Genomic DNA, 23228 nt, shown 5'->3' with positions numbered 1-23228 from the left:
GGCCCTGGGCGCGCCCCCTGCCCGCCGCGCTCGCCCCGGTCCTGGAGCAGCGGGCGCGCCCCCTACCCGCCAGCGAAGTTTGCCCCGAGCAGCTCGAGGCGGGGCGGTCGGGGACCCCGGCCAGGGCCAGTCCGACGACTCCCTGGAGGGAGGGTGGCTGCAGCCTCTTGCCGCGGGCAGAATCCGGAGCGGCCACGCCGGGAGCCGGCAGGTCGCTCCTCCGCCCGCGGCTGTCGCGTTCTTTAATTTTTGCGGGCGCTGGGTGCTGCTTCCGATGGGCTCGGCCGGGGGTGCCCTGCTGTGCTGGAGCCTCGTCAGCTCAGCCTCGCGATTTTCCGCTCTCACCGTGTCCCCTTTCGCTCTCACTGTACCAGAGGGGGAAGGAGAGCGGGCCGGTGTAGGAAAGGAAATGGTATCCCCGAAAGTGATCTGAAAGCTGGGGACTCTTATTTATTTAGCATTAGGTATTTGTAGGAGCGGCTTTTTTTCCGCAATCGTCTTGGAGTGCTTTTTAGAGCAAGAGCGTTACTCCGTGAGCCAAACTGCCAACCTCAGTGTGCTGTGCACGATCCCCGAAAGCGTTGCATTAGTTCCTTCTTTGGTGTCTGCAGGGGGGTTTGTGGATGAGCGAAGTGCAACAGTGGTGGGGAGCCCCACACTATAACGTCGAAGCTGGACGTGCGATCAGGGACTGACCTGACTGTATTAGGAAACTGCCCCATTTTTAAGAGTACTAATTCTGCTGGTCTGTGACTTATCAGATGAGGAAGATGGTTTTGTTTCCAACTTGCCCAACCTGAATTGAGAAGTCCTTTTCATGTGAGAGTATATGTCTTAAACTGACTTAATTCATCTTGTTGACGTATCAGCTTCGAGTTAGTCTTTATAATTAGAACTAATTAGATTTTAGGATATTTTATCATTTGAAGTACAGAGAGAGAATCTTGAGCGTCACTAAATATACAGATGATAAATATTTCTTTGGATGTGAAATATTTCTTTACCCATATATTAAAATGCCGGATTGAAGTTCTGATACGGAGAGAAAAATGGGTAGTATATCATCTATTGAACACCAGAGGGGCCCACTCAGGGAGAATTCAGTTTAGCTAAACAGTTAATTACGGTTACATTCTCCTGTGAAACGTTTTAATCCAATTTTAGGGGTTTTGATTATTTTTTTTTCCTAGCATTGGTTTTTTTTTTTTTTTTTTTTTAATTTGTTACTTGAAATCATAGAAGAAAATAAATGAGTGTGGATTATTTATGATCCTAAGAATATTTTTGAAGGCTTATTAACTAGATATAGTATTCCTAGGTAGTCTTAGCTTTTGGGGGGAACGTTTAAGCAAATTAGAATAAAATGAAATTGGAACCAGAAACTGCAAACTGCTAGTATTTTACTGAGCAATATGAAAAGAGAAAGTTCTTTCCTTTCAGATTGAAACAGCAGAAATTGTGAACAGTATTTCCGGAGAGTATTATTCTTTAAAATAGAAGAAGCCTGAGTACGTTTAATAGTCACTGTGAGGCTGAAAGTAAGGATTGTAGAGAAATTCACAGCTGAAGGGTGAAACTATCTTGTCATTTTTTATTTCGAAAGAAGGTTAGAAATCTGCATGAAGTCAGCCAAAGATTACTAGTAAAATTGAATAACGTAATCATGAAAAGGCTTATCAGGCTGCTTCACAGATAAAGTAGCTAAGTATTTCTTTTTAAAAAATATGATGAATAATTAAAAGTTGACTTCTCTCTCCATTTTCAAGAATATGCTTGGTGGGAATAACCCTTTTTTCATTCATAGGAAAATGTTATGCTTTTATTTTTCTATAAGTATAAAAACACATTTCTGATACATTATCTTTTAGCTAAATCCATAACATTTGTATTTTAATTCTTACGTACTAATCTAAAAGTGTACACACCTCTTCAGTCTTTAAAAACCTACTTAATTTAAGTATTCTGCTTACTGATGAAGTTTTAATATTTACAGTTTATTTTATTCCTGGTTAAATGTTTATGCTCATAATATTAGACAACTCTGATTAGTAGGAAACAGCCTTACATAGTAAAGGAATCGTCTTTCTTACTGTGAATGGAGATTTGCCAATATAAAGCCAGTATCTAAGTATAATTCTTCAGGTGACTTAATGAGAGAATCAGGTTGCAAACTACCCCCCCCCCGGAAAAAATCCCCTTTTTGGCCACTTTTGTTTTTCTTTTGATATCCTTTGAAGGTCTCAAGTACGTAGGCATCTCATCCTTACATTCTTGTTGAAAATTTTAAAAAAAATCAGAGGTGAGGAGGGGTGGAGGGTGAATTGCTTGTCTTCATTACTTTGAATTTTTAAAGCAGTTTTCCTGCAAAGCTACTAATAATAGTGCCAATACTTTAACTGGTCTACTATCTAACTTTAGTATGGGAGTCTCCCAGATTACTATTTTATCATGTAGCGATGACATGAACCTTTAATAATATTTAAGTGTTTCTCTCCGGCTCTGTATCCACAAACGGATCTATTCTGGCCTGCCCACACCTTCCCCTACCGTTTTTTCCGTGTCTGTCACCATCTTCATTTCCAGAGTCTTTTTAGTGAAGGGTTTACTTTCTCTGTTTGATTGTGTTATTTCTATAAATTTTACAGTAGTTCTTAAATTGTGTAAGATTTAAGTTAGCTGCCAAAAATGACTAATTTTTACAAAGTTATGTTGGTTTTTCAAATGTGTCACCCAAGTTATTTTATAAACCTTACCAACTGTTATAAAGGGTGGTCTGTGATGGTGAATGTTAGCTATTTATTGAATTTAAAACCACCCTGCACTTACTTAGAATTTAGCAGCATTTTTGGTAGTGATCTTCTCATCAATCCACTTCAGTAATTTCCATCCTTATCAGTTGAGTTGATCAGACATGAGGAAGCAGTTTGAGAATGTGTTGTCTGCACTTGCCGAACATTTGGTTTAGTTGACCAGACTAGTTTAACAGTACCTAATTTTATCTTCCTTTTATCTGACGCACATTGTAGTTTCTAGTTGTTTTTGTTATAACTCTTAAGTCTTTTACATTGTATTAGTCAGTTACTTTTCTGTAACCATGAACTTGTTAAATTATGGTAGTTTTTCCCATGGAGGCATTGTAAAAGCCCCCTGTATAAGGAGAGCTGCCATTTTCCTTGCCTTCACAGGTCGTGGTGGGTTCTCCCTAGAGCCAGAGAGAGAAATTCTCTGAGCCTTGGGTTTTGGCTGTAGCTAGCTGTAAAACGGCAGCAGATAACCTTTTTGCAGAGTAGAAAGCTGCAGTTCAGAGTTGACACTTAGAATGTAATTTTTCCATAGAAACTACGGTATTGATAGGTTATTTATGTTTCTTTGGATCACAAGTTATTTGTAAGTTGGGGACTACTTTCTGTTCTTCGCGGTCTCCATGTTTTTCTTCACTTTACAAATGACAAAAAGAGGCCGTTGCCCTCAGTACTTGAAGAAGACAAAATGGGTAACAAAACCAGTTTTAGAATACATTCCCCAGTCTTAAAAAGTCACTTTGGAATCATTAGCAACAGCTGTCCAGCTGTACTTCAGAACCAGGTTCACTGTCACTGATTTCATTGTAATTTAAAATCTTTCTAGCCTTGAGCTCTGAGATCATTATAAATTACAACTACACCATAGGTGCGAGGTGCAGGAAGTACCTTGAGCTGTTGGATTGGACCTGCTGCCATTTTGGTTAACTGTGGTGACTCCTATAGGTAGTAACCACTGGCTTCATGAGGCATATACTAGGCCCTGGAGTAGTTAGGATCTGTCATCAAAACCTTGGAACTTTTTCTTTCCCTTTGGAGTATTCATATCTTGAATGCTAACTTGGGTAGGTCTTAGGGCCCCTTACTGCCGTGAGTAGTTTGCATAAAGACAACCTTGGTACCTTTAGAAACTTCTTAGCACAAGGATTTATAGTATGGCCTTTGACCCCGTCATTTTGAATATGGGATAACTCATTAGTCTGTCTGTACCTAATATATCTCTGATTTTTATGCTCTCAATAAGTTTTGAGTGTTTTGGGATATGAGTAAATGTTAAAATGTCTCTTCATTGTAGTATCTTCTCTTAGTATTCATCAGTGCATACATGTTCTTAGAAACAAGTAAAGAATGGAAAGGTTCTTAGAAATAAAGAACGGACAGGTTATTCTCCAGTGACTGAATCTTTTTTTTCCTTAATTTGTTTTCTTTGAAAACGTAATGATCTTTGGGAGGGACAGTACGGCAATTTACCTGAATTTTAAAGCACCCCTTAACTACACAGACCTGTTACATTGCTAAATTGTTATATTATGAAAATTTTCAAACATACAAAAACATTGATAGAAATTTTACAGTGAACACTCTTACTCACCACCTAGATTCTACAATTAACATTTTACTTTAGTTTATCACATCTTGCCATTTGTCTGTTCCTGCTTTTAAATCCTGTTTGGAGACACATTGTTCACTGTGATAAGAAGAATGTTATCCTTGTTCCCCAACTGCATTATAAAGAGAATCTCTTATTTCTGGGTAACATTTATTCTCTATAATACTTGAACATAATGTGTATAAATACTGTTTGTACATCATCCCGAATTGGACTTTATGTTAGGATCAGATTCCATCATTCTAGGTTTTGATCAGTGACTCACCTGAATATATGTTAAGTCCTTGTATTAATTAGCCCAGGTCTGTTACATGACTTCATTTTGCTACAACTGGTGTCTCAGGAAATACTCTGAAGTGGTTAGGTGTTATTGATGTTAGACTTATTTATGTGGAAATCCCAAATTTTTTTGAATTATTCAAAGCTTGTTGGTCAGGCTGCTGTTTACTCCGAGTCTTATTCATCATGTTCTTTCTCTGCCACACTTCCTCCAGATGTAATGCTTAATTTAGTTTTATGTATGATTGCAAAAGGGACTTTGATCAGCCTTTACAATAAATAGGGGAGAAAAAAAAAACGTTTTCAAATAATATAGGACCCACAAATACACTGCATGGACCAAATTAATACTGTTGAAAGGAACAAAATTTAAATGGTTAATCTGCTACTCCATCTTCACCCCTTTGTGTACCCTTTGTCCGGTGTATATTTTTTGTTTTTAAACCACTTACTCTTTCCTGAGAAGGCTTCTATGTCGTTACCTTACTACTTCTGACTATGAGTAATTTTCCAGGAACTTAGAGGTTGATGGAGAGTGGCAGCGCAGTAGGAATTTTTAGAAAATGGAATGTGTTAGGTTGAGGGTTAGGGCTGGGAGAGAGGCACAGTTGGGCCAGAGGCTCCAACGCTGTTGTGGTTGTTGTGTGCCATCATGTCGATTTCAACTCATAGTGACCCCATGTGACAGAGCAGGACTACTCCATAGAGTTTCCTAGGCTGTAACCTTTACCAAAGCAAATCGCCACTTCTTTCTCCTGCAGAGCCGATGAGTGTGTTCATACCACCAGCCTTTCAGTTAGCAGCCTCCTTAGAGGCTCCCATAGTTGAGGTAGGCTCACTGGCCTTTGTAGGCTTGCCAGGAAACCTAACCACTGTTTAGAATTTTATTTCTTTGAAAAACTGCTTATTTAAAGTTTCAAATGAAAGATACCTAAACAGTTTTTGGAAAATAGCCTGTACATAAGTTTGGTGATTGTCTCTATGTTGTTAAAGTTTGTACTATTTGTAGATAAACCACTCTCTAAAGAATTGTGACCAGTACACTAATTAAAGGAGCCCTGGTGGTGCAGTAGTTAAGTGCTCAGCTGCTAACTGAAAAGGTCAGCAGTTCTAACCCACCAGCTGCTATGCGGGAGGAAGACCTGGCAATCTGCTCCTGTAAAGATTGCAGCCTTAAAAACCTTATGGGGGAAGTTCTGCTCTGCCCTCTAGGGTCCCTATGAGTCCCAGTGGACTCATCAGCAATGGGTTTACAGTAATTAAATTGAGCTTATCATCTGTGACCTTTTCCTCCCCCCACCCCTTTTTGTGGAACTTAGTGTTGTCAGATAACTTTAATTTTGTTCTAAATGGCAGAGGACACTTAGTTTTTACGGTGTCTTACAACCAGTAGTATCTTAGAATTGAGAAAAGATAAAGTTAGCATCTTTTATTTCCAGAGATAAAAGCCAAAAACCAAACCCATTGCTTTAGAGTTGATTCTGACTCACAGCAACCCTATAGGACAGGGTAGAACTGCCCTGTAGGGTTTCCAGGGAGCAGCTGGTGAATTTGAACTGCCAACCTTTTGGTTAGCAGCTGTAGCTGTTAGCTACTGCACCACCAGGGCTCCATTTCTATAGATAAGATATTTCAATTCAGTACTCCCCACAAAGATTGAATAATACAGGTCATCCTAACTCTAAAGGACCCTGGGTGGCACAAGTGGTTTGCATTTAACAACTAAACTAGAGGTTGGCAGTTCAAACCCACCGAGTGGTGCCACAGAAGAAAGGCCTGGCGATCTGCATCTGTAAGGATTACAGCCAAGAAAATCCTGTGGAGCACTTCTACTCTGTAACACATGGGGTTGCCATGGGTCGGAATCAACTCGATGACAACGGGGTTTTTTTTTTTGGTTGGCCTGAATCCAAAGTCTATGTCCTTTTTACTGTATCCTCTGCCTCCAAGGCAGGCTTGACTGAAAGTACCCTCCATTTAGTTTACGTTTTTTAATCAGCTGCCCTGATTTAAGTCCTACGTATTGGCCTATCAAAATACTTGATCACAATTCATGCTGTAGCTAACTGGATGATGGCTAATTACTTTGATTGTTTTGATGTAGGGAAGAGAGAGGAGTTGAAGATGGTTTGAAGTTACTTAACCTGAATGACTAAGGAATTTCTTAGACATGGGGGCTTTAAGGGAATGGCTGAATGGGAGGAAAAGGTGATTGAATCCAATTGAATGCTGTGTCCATTTAGATTTATTTTGTCAGTAAAAAGTTTATAGTAATGAGATTGGAAGTATTAAGCTATTCTAGTTAAGGAACTACGAGGTAGGCGGCTATACTTTAAGAGTAAACTCAGAATTCTATACCCTACAGGATTTTTAGAGGATATCTTGGCCTGTCGTCCTATTTTCTGAACAAAGAAGCTAAGGAGGACCAGAGGGGTGAAGTGCTTTTTCTAAGGTGGTACAGTTATAGCTTGGCTAGATTCTTCTTTTATATATCTTTCCACCTGTGTGCCTTAGAAGGAGATTATTGAGAAGTTGTTTGAAAATTGTTGCTTTACAAGGGAGAATGAAGAGAAGAGGACAAGGAAAAGATTAGTCCAAAGGACTAATGGACCACAGCTACTATGGCCTCCACCAGACTGAGTCCAGTACAGCTAGATGGTGCCCGGCTACCATCACTGACTGCTCTGACCAGGATCACAACAGAGGGTCCTGGACAGAGCTGAAGAAGGAGGTAGAACAAAATTCTGACTCACAAAAAAAGACAAGATTTACTGGCCTGGCAGACTAGAGAAACCCCAAGAGTATGGCCCCCCAGACTCCCTTTTAGCTCAGAGGTGAAGTCACTCCTGAGGTTGCTCCCGAGGTTCACCGTTCAGCTGGGGATTGGACAGCCCCATGACACAAAACAGGACTAATGAGACACAGCAGTCCAGGGACAAGGACTAGAAGGCAGGAGGGGACAAGAAAGCTGGTGATAGGGAACCCAGGTTTGAGAAGGGACAGTGTTGACATGTCATGGGGTTGTTAACCATTGTCATAAGGCAATATGTGTACTGACTGTTTAATGAGAAACTATTTGTTCTGTAAACCTTCATCTAAGGTACAAAAAAAAAAAAAGAATTATCTATGTGAGATCAAATTGACAACAGCAACTCAAAAGGCTTGATGGGAAGCCTAGGGGCCAGTGAGTTGAAGATAATGGTGATGGAATAATTTGGAAAAGGATAGTGAGAATAGCAGCACAACTGGAAGAACGTAATAAATGTCACTGAATTGTACATGTAGAAATTTCTGAAATGGTGTCTTTGGCTATGTATATTTTCAGCAAAAAAAAAACGTCCTCCAAGGTCTAGAAGGGAGAGTGTTGACATGTCGTGGGGTTGTTAACCAATGTCATAAAACAATATGTATACTGACTTTAATGAGAAACTATTTGTTCTGTAAACCTTCACCTAAAGTACAATTAAGAAAAAAACCTTAAAAAAAAATGTTGGTTTAGAAGATGAGGGGAATTTACTTTCTACCACTTACTTTAAATGGACAGTACTGGAAATGTTGACAACTCAAGGCTAGCAGTGGAAACAAATAGAATTTATTTTCAAATACAGCTTTTGTGAAAAGTTTTGGTAATGATTTAGTTGATAACCAAGTTTTGAGGTTTCCTTTTAATTTCTTTTCATTCCTTTTAAATTTATTAGCTTTTCTCACATTTTTAAAGATTTTTCTCCATAGTGTGGTGTTAGTGATATCCAACAATCCCTCCACTCCCTAAAAAACTTATTTTTCTGTTTTTAAATCTGAAATATATGCTCTCTCTCTCTGTCTCCTCCCCATAAATAGATAAATAGATAAATATATGGATGGATAATGTTTCACTATATGAGATACATATGTAAGTAGTAATGTGGAAGGTAAAAGCTTATATTGTTTCCATACCATCTTCAAAATTAAAATATAGTAATTAGTAATTAATTTCTATAAAGCTTCAATATATGCACATCTCAAAGTATTGTTTATTATTAGCCAAATTTGTTTTAAGAGGAACATGGGCCAAATTGATGGAGTGGAGTTGAACAAAATAATTATTAAAGTATTACACCATCTTGCTTGTGTGATCCACAGCAAAAATAATGGAGTACAGAATTATTAGAAGGCAGCACTCTTGTAATATCTTTGAGATGGTCTTTGAAAATATATTTATTTGTTTACATAAACAAGAGCAAAGAAATGTGTCCTGCAAAGGCTTTTTGTCGTAGGTGAGAAGGTGTTCCGCTTCAGTCTTTTTAAAAGAAAACATTTTCTTTTGAGGTGAAACATACTGAACATACTGAAAAGTTACATAAACCTAATGTACAATGTAATGAATAATTATAAGGTAAACACCCATGTGACCATTACCCAGATTAAGAAATAGATCTTTGCCAGCACCTCAGGAAGCCCTGATGTCTGCTTTCTCAATCTCTCCCTACCCAGACTTCTATGGTACAGGTAGTCCATGATCTGGACTTTGTCGTAAGTTGGTTCTGACATAAGGAATACTGTACGTGTTTTTTTTTTAGTTTGTTTCCATTATTATTTCCTTTTATTATCAGTATCTTTATAAATCTGAGCTTTGAACATCTGAGAATGATAACATCAGTAAATTACCTGTTGCAACACTGTATGTAGTACATATTACTAATAAGGTGTACCACCCCACCCCACCCCCAAAAGAAAAAAGAAAAAAAGATGGTCCATCATAACTCCAATACGTTGTAAGGCAGGGACTACCTATAATTAACATCCTTGCTTTTCTTCATTGGTGAGAAAACTGCATTTCTAAGTAATGTAATTGAGTTTTGCCTACTTTTAAACTTTAGATAAATGGATTTGTGGCTTTTGTGTCTTGCATTTTTTGCTCAACATTTTTTTTTAATACTCATCTTTGTTGGTCAGATTGTCACTGAGTATGTGGGTAATGAGGTTCAGCAGTAATTTGAGTAACCAGGCTACTTATCCACCTGGGGAGCTTGTCTGCTCTTTTCTAGCAGTAAGTGCCTGTAGGAAAGAGAAAAAATACCCCAGGCTTAATTCTTGAGCTGGAGTCAACCTTGACAACTTTTTGAAGGATACTAGCTGGTCAGATGAGGATATAAAGAAGAGGGGGTTGGGGGAAGAAACACCACTGTCTTAGACAAATGATAATCAAATAATCAACCAGGTAAATGCAGAATTGCTAATTTTAAAATTATGGCTTTTGTCAACTGTTAACTCATTTTAAAGAACATGTTAAAACTGACATAAGGAAGAGAGAATGGGGAAGGGAGTGTTTGGTAGTTCTTGAAAGAAAGGAGAATGCTGGAAGAGGGCCTAAGCTGAAGGAATATAGGAAACCTAAGAGTGGACTGTTTGAGGTATTGGTATTTTTGTGGAGGAGTGTTTGCCTTGGGTTGTGAGTTGTGTGTATGTGATTTATGTGTGTGTGTGATGGGATCTTGAGTATCTCTCATTACTCATTGTTTTATGTGCTGCTTTCTTCTTCCAGTCTTCCATGGCTACCACTTTCATTCTTTCCGGTATCTTTATTTCCTTTATTGATTTAGTAACTATAGTGGTTAAGAGCTCAGCTGCTAGCCAAGAGATCCGCAGTTCAATTCTACCAGCCCCTTCTTAGAAATCCTATGGGGCCGTTCTACTCTGTTCTATAGGGTCTCTACGAGTCAGAACGGACTTGATGGCAACGGGGATGATAGTAGTAGGATCTTTTTAGAGACTGTTCTCAGGGGACAAAAAGTTTTTTGCAAAGGATGGGAAAGTAGAGGTCATGAGTCTTTACGTAGCAACTTGAAATCTATTGGGGTATGAGAATTTGGTGTTATGTGTTAGCAAGTGATGCACATGCTGATCCTAGCTTACAAGCTTTTCTTTTAATTAGATAGCATTTAAGTGAAACAGTAAACATGAATAGTGCTTAATGCATTTCTATTTTTTGATCAGAATGATTTTGATCAAATTTGATGATATTTTTCTGCTGGGCGTTAGTATGGAACCTATACTACTTGAATGAGTAACAGTTGCTTTCTTTTCCATACAGATAATAGACTGTTATCATTGTTAATTCATTATTAGTTGAAGAAAAATTTAAATCCAGGACTGCCCTTCTTCCAACTCCGGATTTAGTCAGCCGGTATTTCTACAGAATTCAAACTTGAAATTTACACTGAGTTATCATAAGAAAAGTATGCAAATGTCTCTTCTCCCCCAAATCCCATGTGATACATGCCAAAGAGAAATATAAATGACAAATTAGGCTCTATTTGGATAAAGATGCAACATACTAATGTAAGCTATTTTGGCACCTCTTGTGTTCCTCCTATATGAATTCCCTTGGGAGATGAAGATACTTTTCTGAGAAGTATTAAAAGGAAACATGTACAGGCATACCCCTTTCAGAAGTAACAGTCTATTATAGCTTATCTGTCTTAGGTAAGAGGTATAGATACAGGTTTTATTAATTCTAATATAAAGGAAACTTTAGTTAAATTTTGTTTAGGACTATTATTTGACTAAATAGGACAGAGTCATTTTAAGAGTTTAACACCCGTAGTGTAAAGTCAAGGAATCTTTTTTTTTTGCCTAAATCGTTAAGATACAGTTATGGTAATTTGAATTTTGGTGCTTATTTCCTCCCCTTCCCCAATTAGTAATAATAATGATGATGATGATAACGACAAAGAGAGAAACAGATCTTTTAGGACAAGAATTCCTTTTTTAATGTTTCTACAGTATCCTGTGTTTCTAATCCTACACACTATTGGGAATATAGTGAGTGTTCAATGAATACTAAACTGGTCCTTTATACTTAATGATGACCACATTTTATGTTTTGATGATGATAATAACAGTACAGCAAATCTCTGTTGTGTAATACTTTGATAAACCTTGAATTTGACTGTGATGTCCGTAAAACCATATGTGTAGTGACCATAATAATCCCACTTACGATAAAGGTGTCATTTTAATCTTAGGAAAGAGAGTTGGTGAAGAAAGATGATAATGCTTACAAAGGAAGTGATTTATGTGAGCATGTGTGATCGTCATCAGCCATTGGGAGGTGGCTGGCTGGCTGGATGCCTTCTTTAGAAGGAACTTTTAAGGGAGGAAAATTTTAGTTTCATGAATATTTCTTCTAAGTACAAGTAACCGTTAGAGAGTTTTGTCTGAAATTCTAACTCACTAGTTAAGGAACACTGAATAAGAGAAGGTAGACTAGTTAGTATCCCAGAACTACATGAATTGTAAATGTTTTAGCATTGTTAATTTCTGAGATTATAAATGAAAAAAGAAATAGAAGTAAAATTTACAGCTGGCATTTTGTTTGAACTTGAGAAATATATTCTGATATGGAGGAATTACAAGAACAAACTGTCATTCCATACATAGGCATTAGTTTGAATATATTCATGCAAATCATGAGTTTGGGTGGGGTTAGATTAATGATCCATTTGGTTTCATGGCTCTTGATTTAACTTTATGATTATAGGTAATTAATATGCAAATTACACAGCACTTTAGGAAGGAATCACAACTGACTGATCTCATTTAAACTTTACTGATAAGAGGTTAAAGGATACTGACTAAATAAAAAATACTCATTAGGAATGAAATAAGTTGCTTACCTCAGTTAAAATGTCTGTGACGTAAAAACAGCTTTGTCTGTGTCTAATTATTGAGAGGATCATTGAATACTGTATATCTTGAGAGTTAAACCAAGATATAAAGTCTCTTATCTTCTTTTACTATGGATTGAACCCTAATAACAAATGACTGGCCAGCTCTATTTACACTATCGTTTCATGTAATAACAGCAATATTTCTTTGAGTCCTAAAACTGATGAGCTGTAGTGATCTCACAAGGCGTTTTTGCTTAAAAATGATGTGTACTTTAAAAAAAAAAAAAAATCCATCAGTGTGTTTTTAAAAAAAAATCTACTATAGGTCAGAGCACTGGTGGTGCAGTGGTTAAGAGCTTGACTGCTAACCAGAAGGTCTGCAGTTTGAATCCACCAGCCACTCCTTGGAAACTGTATGGGGCAGTTCTACTTTGCCCTACAGAGTCACTATGAGTCCGAATCTACTTGATGGCAACGGGTTGGGTTGGCTTTGGATTATAGGGGGCAGGGTTTCTTGAATACATTGACACTTAAAGCATTGTGTATGTTCTTAATTTTAAAAATTTAATAAACTTGCTTCATGGGAATTTAATTTCAATCCCAAGATCACTTTTACTGTAGACCGTAGCTAAGGAAAGCTTTTATTTTAATAGGCTAAGCAATCTTCTGGCATCTGATGGAACAGGATAATGAAACAATGTGAGGTAGATGAAATAAATCTAGTCTTAAAACTGCATAAAGGTTAATCATATGTCCAAAGTAGAAAAATGAACTTAAGGAGCAGCTAAAAATCTCTTTAAATACACTTTTTGAAGGACATTAAACTGAGTCAGCTTCATTAAGAAGGGAGGATCTTTTCTGCTGATTGATACTTTATTTTGGTTGTTAAACTAATTCACCTCATTTAAATAAATGTCTACTTAATGTAGACAGCATTTACAACAAAATGTGGTTTTTCCTTTTGAAATAAAATAAAAATTATTCTGAATCTTTTAAGAGTTCGTATAATTTAAGTGTTTGATGTTATAACTTGTATATAAATCACAATATAGTATAAAGTTATGTAAATTTTTCATAAATTGATTATATTTAAAATGTAGTTTTCATACAGAAGAATGTGTTTACCGTATATGTAATTATGAAACATAATGAAAAACACTAGTGACCCCCTACCCTATTACAGAACTAGAACAGTACCAATCTCGTTACGTCCGCTGGAGTTCTTTCTGTAGCCTATTCTCTTGTTTTTCTCCTAGCACTAAAAAACCACTATCTTGGGTTTTCTTTAACATTTCTTTGCCATATTAAAAAACAAAACAACAAAACCCTCACATGTATGCATCTGTAAACAGTATATTGCTAAATTTTGTTTCATCTGAAGCTTTAAAAATGCATTATCCTGTATGTAACCTTGACTTGCTGAACTGTGTGCGTAAACACATGCCAATTGCCTCAGTATTTCTAATAGCTGTAAGACCGCTAAGATGAGGACTCTGCTATCTGATCTGATTGGGTCGTACACACAAGACACTTTACACAGTGTTGGCAATTGAAAGCCGTTATCATTTAAACAGCAAACAAGAGGAACACATTTGAGGTGACCTGGCCCCCTCGACTCCTATGAGCACCCCGTTTAGTATCCATCATAGGGGAGGAACCCCCATGTCTAAAAGGGGACCTGCTCACCCTTCCCAAATTACCCACATCCGTTTCTGTCACCAGGTGGGCACGCTGCTGACCAGCTGTCGGCAGGTGTGTGCTCAGATCAGGCTGAGTGCATCATGACTGTATTTTTCTCTTCGTCTCTCTCCATGGCTATTCGTGGCTGGGTCTGGCCCCCTCTTCTTGCTGGTCCAGTTCTCAACCAGTGCCAGGGTTAGGCTGGCATTATGACAGTTCTCAAGGCAAAACATTTACAGGCCCCTCCTGCATGGTAGATGTCCGCGGCTCTGCTCCATTGGCGACCTCCTCTGCTCCAGGAGCACAGTCTGCCCACCGCTGCCGTCTGCCAATCTCCTGGTTCCCGCTGCTCGCACCGCTGCCACCATTTCTCTGCTGTCCAGCTCTGCTGTGCTTGCTGTACTTGCCGTTGTTCCTCCCAGCATTCAGTGTTACGGCCCCTTGACCTATTTTGCAACTCTTCTAGGTTTTCGGTGCAGGGCTCGTGTCCAGAGGACACACTGCCCCCTGGCTCTCATTGATCAAGATGTCCCATCTGAGCTCTGTGTTCTAGGGTTTTTATTAGTCTCTGTGTGGGCCCCCCAGCCAGTCCTGGTAAAGGTCAGCCCAGGCAGGGGTTTCTCAGCCAATCCAGGTAAAGGTCAGACTAAGGAAGGGGGACAGCCAATCCTGGTAAAGGTCAACTCCTCTCTACACCCTGCACCCCTCCCCCCACCCCCAGCCAGTCTGTGTAAAGGTGGATAGCAAACTGATCAATCCTTTAGCAGATCACTGCCCGACCAATTATTTTGGGAGAATTACAAACCCAGTGCCAGAAAAGCCACCTGAAAGAAAACCCATTGCACCACGCTTGCATGTATATATTTGCTGCACAATGCACATTCCGGTTGTTTCTCTTTTTTTGTTATTATGAATAGCGGTGCTATGAACATTTAAAAATATGTTTTCTAATACATATATGTGCATGTCTGCTAGGGTATATACCTGGAAGTGAAATTTTGTCATAATGTGTTTCAGTTACTTATAGGTATATAACACCACCCCAAAACTTAATGACAAAACAGAAGTTTATTATCTCACATTTCTGTGGATTGAGTGGGAGGTTCTGCTCCTTTGTGTCAGCTGGGGTGGTGGGATGATGACAGTTATCTAGAGGCTCAACAGGCTGCAGCCGGCTGGGGCTAGAATGTGTGTGATGCCTGGATAACTGGAAATGAGAGCCCAGCTCGGGCTTTTGGCCAGAGAACCTTGGTTCTCCTCCATGTGGCTGCTTGGGCTACCTCACAGCATGGAGGCTGAGTTCCAAGAAAAAGCATTTCAGGAGGGAATAGGCTGCCAGGCCTTAATTGGGAGAGAAGGAGAGGATACTAAGGCTGAGTTTAATTGTTGCTGCGGTGTGATGGATCACTGTGAGGGGGCCTTTTTGGCCTTTCTCACCATGGTCTTGTAACTCCCACCTCAAGTGATTGGGTGGAGTTATACAAATAAGGTAACTGTGGCCCACCAAGAGGAGTGGATAGCTTGCTAATAATGCAGATAAAGTTCATGGCATCCATGTAGGGGTGGGACCATGCAAGTAAGGTCTGTGGAACCCTAACAAAAGGATTGGTCAGTTTTGCCATGCCACTAGGCTTAAAATGAGCCATCCCAGGGGCAGGAAGGGAGGATCTCACCAGCACCAAGGAAGAAGCGGAGCACGTCCTTTGGACCTGGGATCCCTGCGCTGAGAAGCTCGTGGAACCAGGAGACCAAGAGAGAGCTAGCTGTAACACTGAAGATGGTGAGAAGTGGTGTCAGAGAAACGGCAGCAGGAGCAGTGGGCTTCCCAGCCCACGGAGTGAGAAAGCTGAATGCCTTTGGGCAGGAGGTTTGCTGGAGGAGTACGGTGCCTCCGGGCACCTGGAAGAGCTAGATTTGCCAACCCATTGAGCTAGAGCTGAGCTGGTGGAGTGGGGTGCCTCTGGGCACTTACCAGCAGAGCTGAATGAGCCTTGTAACACTTGCCCGAGCAGGGCAGAGGCTGGGGGCCAGAGAGGTGTGCCAGTGGCCATAGCTGGAAAGAGGCTGTCTTGATGGAAGAACTGTATTCTGGGTGTTCCTGAACCTAAATTGTAACTTCCCTAATAATACCCCATAATCGCGAGTATTGTCTGTGAGTTGTGTGTGGCCATTGCAGCGAATTATCGAACTCAGCAGAGAACTAGAGAGTGCCGTGGGGGGGACGATTGGTGTTAGAATTGGTAAAGATGGCAGAGAGAGGAGGCATGTCTGACCTCTGCCTCATGGGAATCAGCCTTATGCTGTTGATCTTGATTCTCCTTCTCCCTTGTGAAGTTAGAGGAGGTCAGACACCTCTGCCATGCCATTTTTACAGTTGTAGCTATCTTATTCCAGTTAGTGGCTTATCAGTCCTTACAACTGAGATATTTTATGACCCCATTTTGCTGATGAGAGGAAGTACTGCTTAGTATGTCAAGAAAATAAATCAGACAGCTGTGAGGGTGACATTTGTGCAAAGGTATACAATTATGAAACAGCTTATTGCTTCTGTTAACTGACTTGTTATATTCTCCCTCTCCCAAAAGATTGAAACTTGAACAATTATACAGGCATTTTTGTTTTAACTTATGGTCAGTCATAATGTTTTAGATAAAATGTGACTTTTTAAAAATCTGTATACTGAGGCTAGACATTGCTAAATGACTTGCCCAAAGTGATAGAGCTACAACCAGTACACTCAGCCCAAGTTCCTTCTAATTGTACTTCCTACCCTTCCTATTCCTCAGTTTTTTTTTACTCTAAAAATTATTCAATTGGATGAATCAGTCAGGACCTCCCAGTGCATTTCGAAGCCTATGTTTTAGATAGCCAGACTAGTTGATGTCAGTTCTCTCCCTCTCTGAGGGCGTATGCTGTGTTCTCAGAAGACAGTAAAAAGGAGTTGGCTGATACTTGAGATTTCCTTGCCTGCCCCTGCTTCCAGCCTTTATCATGGAAATTAGGATTCTTAAGTGATGTGGCCAAAATAATTTTTTGAAATTATAAATAGAAGCCAGAGATTTGGAATTTTTCAGTGTTTGCCTTATGTACTTTAAAAAGAACACTTTAGGCATGCATCAAGTGCAGCTAAGCCCCTTTAAGACTGAAAATGCCGCAGCAATTCTTAATTCCAGAATATGGATAGATAGATAGATGATAGACAGACAAACGGATTAGATAGATACTTGCCATCAAGTTGACTCCAACTCATGGCAGCCTGTGTAGAACAGAATGAAACATTGCCCAGTCCTGTGTCGTCCTCGTGGTAATTAGCATATTCAAGTCCATTGCTGCAGCTCTTTTGTCAGTCTCACCAAGGGTGTCCCTTGCCCCCCGCTGGCGTTCTCCTTCACCAAACATGATACCGTCCTCTGGCAATTGATCCCTCGTGATGACATGTTCAGAGCAAGCAATTCAGACAACATACTCTTGTGATCTATATGTTTTCATTGGCTAATTTTTGGAAGTAGATTGCCAGGCTTTCTTCGCAGTCTCTCTTAGTCTGGAAGCTCCACTGAAACCTGTCCACTATGGCTGACCCTGCTGGTATTTGAAATACTGGTGGCATAGCTTCCAGCATCATAGCAACATGCAAGCCACAAGACGGTATAACAAACTGACGGAAGGGTGGTGGCCAAAATGCAAGGCTTTGAGTAAAATGGAACATCTTTATCTCATGCCTGAACAAAATACAAAAAGATATACAAGTAAATTTTTAAGTACTTTTTCTCAACCTTCCAATTATGATTTGTTCTGTGTAAAAGTATAGTTTTCAGTCATTACAGTTGTGTATGTTGAAGACACACGTCTCAGTATAGCTCCTCCAGTATAATAGTGCTTCAGGTAGCATGACTTATTTATGTCATTTCAGATTTCTTGGATCTAAAATTCAAAGGCAGAATGAGAGTGGTATTCATTGGAGGGTTCTTTGTCATGTAGTGGAATACACAGCATTTTTATAGACTTTGACTCAGGAATGTCTTCCACCAGCCATATCAGCCATTGTATGACTAAGCCTCTCATTCATTTTTATTCTTTCCTGCCCTGGAGTCTTTCATCTTCAGTATCACACGTAAGAATTAGTTTCCTTTACTCAAAAACTAAAGTGTATAGCATGGTTGCTATGTTGATAATTACACCATGATAAGGTATCAAGATTTTATCAAAAAAATGGCCAAAAATGTAATGATAGATTCTATCCAGTTGAACATAGTGTAAAGCCATTTGTAAAAAAGAGGGAAAAAATTAAGAAAACGCAATAAATGCATTTTGTAATATTTAAAACTCAGAATGGATATGCCTCAAATACAGTATCCCACACATGCTAATATCTGAGGAGTTTAATATGTGTTATTTTCTAGAAATTAATAAAATTGCTTTAAATGTGTTAAGGGTACTAAAGCTTTCATTTAGTTCAGTATTTCCCATCACCTCTCTTTCATCCCCTTTCAAAAAGAGTACTAGTTCACTCTTTATTCTTTTCTTACTTCTTCTTGAATATGTTTGCGATACCTTCTGATTGAAAATTGAATTCCCTATTCCTCAGTCCATTTTCAATCTGAAGGTATCAGAAAACATATTCAAGAGGAGTAAGAAACTAGATAAGTCAGATAGTTTTGGTTTCTCTGGAATATAAAATGAACTTCATCTGTGGAAGAGAACATAGAAATTATTTGTTAGAGTGCTTTCCAATGTGTGTTCTGCAAAACATATGTCCCATTGCGGTGTGACGGATTGCTTTTGTGTGGCCTTTCTCATCATGGTCTTGTAACTCCCACCCAAGTGATTGGGTGAGACTGTGCAGATAAGGTAATTGTGGCCCACCAAGGGGATTGGTCAGTTTTGCCATCCGGTGGGCTTAAAAGAGAGCCAATTCCAGAGCAGAAGAGGATCTCACACAACCAAGGAAGAACAACCGAGAGGGGAGTGCATCCTTGGGACCTAGGGTTCCTGTGCTGAGAAACTCCTGGAACCAGGAGACGGAAAGAGAGGGAGCTGTAACACTGAAGACTGCGAGAAGTGGTGGCAGAGAAACAGCAGCAGGAGATTGCGTGGTGGGTGTGGCGGGCTTCCCGGCCCACAGAGCAAGAAAGCTGAGTGCCTTTGGGCAGGGGGCTTGCTAGAGGAGTAGGGTGCCTCCAGGCACTTGGTGGAGCTAGGTTTGCCAACCCACTGAGCACCTTGGGGCTGGGGCTTCCTGGCAGAGTGGGGTGCCACTGGGCGTTTATCAGCAGGGCTAAAAGAGCTTTGTAACACTTGCCTGGGCAGAGGCAGAGGCCAAGGGACCAGAGATAGGTGTTCCTGCAGCCACAGCTGAAAAGAGGCTGTCCTGATGGAAGAACTGTATCCTGAGTGTTCCTGAACTTGAACTGTAACCTGTTACTTCCCTAATAAACGCCATGATCGTGCATATTGTCTGTGTGTTCTGTGTGGCCATTGCAGTGAATTATTGAACCCAGCAGAGAAGTAGAGTGCTGTGGGAGGGATAGTTGGTGTCAGAATTGATAAAGATGGCAGAGAGAGGAGGCCTATCTGACCTCGGCCTCATAGGAATCTGTCTTGGGCTGTTATCTTGATTCTCCTTCACCCTTACGAAGTTAGAGGAGGTCAGATGCCGCCCCACGCTGTTTTTACAGTTGATATCGGAAGTGGATTCTTTGCAATGGCTCCAGACTCGTGAAGAGATGGGACCTTATAAGAGAAAGATCAAAGGGGTTTGGGAAGTGAAACTTTGGGGTTCTTAGATGGTTACCTTGGTTGTTGTTACCTGCAGTGACTGAAAGGAAAGTTACGCTGCAGCTGAGGGGAGAAAAGCGGCATCTGGAGTGGGTCGGGGCAAGGGCCAGGCCGGTTAAATGGGATGATTGATAGAGGGTAAGGGTCTTCTGGTTCCACCCAGCCAGAGGCCCAATGTGAAGACAGTCAAGGGGTAGAGAAGATGCAGCTGGAGTGTTTTAAAAAGGGTTATGTGTTTATTTGAATATACTCTGCATATTGAATGTTTCTTCTACTTAGTGTTGAAAGCACACCTAAGTGTGTGATAGAAATGAATATTGGGTATCATAGACATCAGAGCTTATAACTCCACCTTCAGCCAATACTTGATTGGATATGCTACAAGGAGGACTAGGATTTGCCTGATGAAGCACAGCTTTTTGTTTCAAGCCATTAGCCCTGTGTATAGAGTGGGGGCTTAGGTGGAAAACCTGACCCTCACCCATAATTTGCATTTGAAGGAAGGACGTGCAGAAAAAAAAGTGACTGTTTCGCTTTTTGAATTTCGAGCAAGCTGTTGGATGCATTGAGGCAGGAAAAGTCAGTGCTCATCACAACCATCTTTCAGGAATGGAAGTTAAAGGGAGCCGGCAAGTAGACTGCTTGGTATACTTGTTTGTGGTGACCACCTGGGTCCACTCATGAGTGGACGTGGGGGAATTGCAGAGATGGGCTGAGTTTGACCATGTTCTGTTGGCACTTGCTGACCTATCCCGTGGGGGCTAGGGATGAGAGAGTGTGAGGAAGGGGCTCTCTGAAGTGTTGGGAGGTGTGTGTGAACTCAAGAGGCTAAGGCTGTTACTTTTGACTTAGCTTGGATGGCGAGGGATGAACTGACCAGAGCCCAACCTAAGAAAAAGATGTTTCCACTGTGAGCTGGTGTGGATTGCTGCAGTTTGATGGCTTTCTCTGAACTGGACTTTGCTTATGGATGCAGATGCTCAGAGTCCAAGCTGGAACAGAAGATCATTCAGATAAAGGAACACGCTTATCTCTTCAGAGTACTCTTTGGTAGGGACAGACAATTTAAACATTGGCTATCTAAAATGGGGAGAGGCATGAAGTGGCTGGCTTACACGCTTTTGTGGGTGTGCTCACGCTCGACATGGAGGGGAACAAGGGATGGTCCCCACTGAATAGATTCCTTTTTACCTGATGGGTCTGGGGAAGAGAGGATGGGGGAAGATGCTGATAGAATTATATGATTCATTTGTTGAGTGTTGATTGTTAACAGGGTCAACTGTGATTGTAAAAACTGTAATAGTAGAAGTGTAAGTGCGAAAGAGTAGACTAGGGGAGCCACTGCTGGACTGGAGTATAGTGGCCAAACTTAAAGTCTCATAAAGGTTTTGCTATGCTGATACCTCATGAAGCTCAGAGCAAGGGAATAATCTTCTTAGTTAAATTGTATCAGACACCAGAAAGGCTGAAGCTGAGATGACTTTTGGAGAACCTGAAAAGATCAGATGGACACCTGCAGCAGACCTGAATGGCCGCTACCTGAGTAACCTCATCTGTAAGACTCTTTGCCCTACTGCAAGACTAATTATTAATGACTGTTTTGGACTGACAAAATGATTGGGAGGGGGAAGTTATCCTCCAAGTATGAAGGAACCAGGGCTGGAAAAGCCGGGGGTGGCCTCTGGTGTTGTGGATTGCGTCTGTGTGGCCTTTCTCACCATGGTCTTGTTAACTTCCACCGAAGTAATTGGGTGGGTCTGTGCAAATAAGGTAATTGTGGCCCACAAAGGGGATTGGTCAGTTTTGCCGTCCTGCTAGGCTTAAAAGAGAGCCAATTCCAGAGCAGAAGAGGCTCTCGCCACAACCAAGGAAGAACAGTCGGGAGCAGAACGCATCCTGTGGACCCAGAATCCCTGAGCTGAGACACTCCTGGAACCAGGAGATGGAGAGAGAGAGCTGTGGCAGAGAAATGGCAGCAGGAGATAGCATGGTGGGCTTCCCCGCCAATAGAGCAAGAAAGCTGAGTGCCTTTGGGCAGGAGGCTTGCTGCAGGAGTAAGGTGCGTCTGGGCACTTGGTAGAGCCAGTTTGCCAACCCACTGAGCTAGAGCTGATGCGCCTTGGGGCCGAGGCTTCCTGGCAGAGTGGGGTGTCTCTAGGTGCTTATCAGCAGAGCTAAAAGAGCTTTGTAACACCTGCCTGGGCAGGGGTGGAAGCCAAGGGGCCAGAGATAGATGTGCCTGTAGCCACAACTGAATAGAGGCTGCCCTGATGGAAGAACTGTATCCTGAGTGTTCCTGAACCTGAGTGGTAACCTGTTACTTCCCTAGCAAACCCCATAATCAAGCGTATTGTCTGTGCGTTTTGTGTGGCCATTGCAGTGAATTATTGAACCCAGTAGAGAAATAGAGAGTGCCGTGGGAGGGACGGTTGGTGTCAGAATTGGTGAAAAATAGTGGGAAGGGGAGGCATGTCTGACCTCGTCCTCATAGGAATCAGTCTTGGGCTGTTAATATTGATTTCTCCTTCTCCCTTGTGAAGCTAGAGGAGGTCAGACGCCAGGAATTGTAGTTCAAAACAAAAGAACCTATAATTATACTTGGAAAAGACTGCATGCTGCATCCTCTCGTGTTGATATATATGTTAGTATGTAAAAGGCTGAGAAGTTCTTCTGTGAACTTAATTTTATTTAATTTGGTATTTGCCGTATTTAATTTAACCGCTGCAGGATTAAGTCATAGTGCTTGGAACTAGGACTGACAGCCCTTCAGGTTTCAACTCTTCATCTTTATTCTTTTGTTTGGATTACTGTATTGTGAACATCAAGTATATCCACATTCTAATAGGATTTTTTTTTCCAAAAGTAAACAAATGAGTTACTTGCTCTTTTATTAGTGCCCTCATTGGTCTTGATGACCTCACTGAGGATTATGACACTCAGCTCTTCAATATTTAGTAATTGCATTCTAGCTTAGGAACAAGACTTTCCTTAAGTCTTGAAACTTAAGCTCTTCAGAGGCGGCCTATATCCATTTGCTCATTTTGAGTGATTGTGTTATTTTGATTTATCCCTTGGTGTTGCTTTCCCCTGTGAGAGTATTCCCTGCAGAATGTTGTTCACTTAGCTTTTCAGCTTATTAGTTGGCCACACTTCTTAGTTCTTTTATCATAGCAAATCTGTGGTTCATGAAGCATTACTATATAGTTAATGCTTGTTAGCTGGAAATTTTATTTCTGTGGAGTATATGTAAATATGTGTCTGTGACTTAAATATTGTCTTAGTCATCTAGTGCTGCTCCAACAGAAATACCACAAGTGGATGGTTTTAACGAAGAGAAATTTATTCTCTCACAGTCCAGTAGGCTACAAGTCCAAATTCAGGGCATCAGCTCCAGGGGAACGCTTTCTCCGTCGGCTCTGGAGGAAAGTCCAT

At 40.6% G+C, this 23228-nt stretch overlaps 1 protein-coding gene across 5 annotated transcripts in view; it reads left to right on the top strand.

Annotated features, from left to right (window-relative positions):
* STT3B (STT3 oligosaccharyltransferase complex catalytic subunit B) overlaps nucleotides 1-23228 on the top strand; it is a 103983-nt gene that overhangs the window by 1003 nt on the left and 79752 nt on the right. The window lies entirely within an intron of this gene.

This window comes from Trichechus manatus, unplaced genomic scaffold (assembly GCF_000243295.1).
Source record: "Trichechus manatus latirostris isolate Lorelei unplaced genomic scaffold, TriManLat1.0 scaffold00049, whole genome shotgun sequence".
Lineage (NCBI taxonomy): Eukaryota > Metazoa > Chordata > Mammalia > Sirenia > Trichechidae > Trichechus > Trichechus manatus.
The sequence above is the reverse complement of the archived record's forward strand: the minus strand, read 5'-3'. Positions and strand labels throughout refer to the sequence as shown.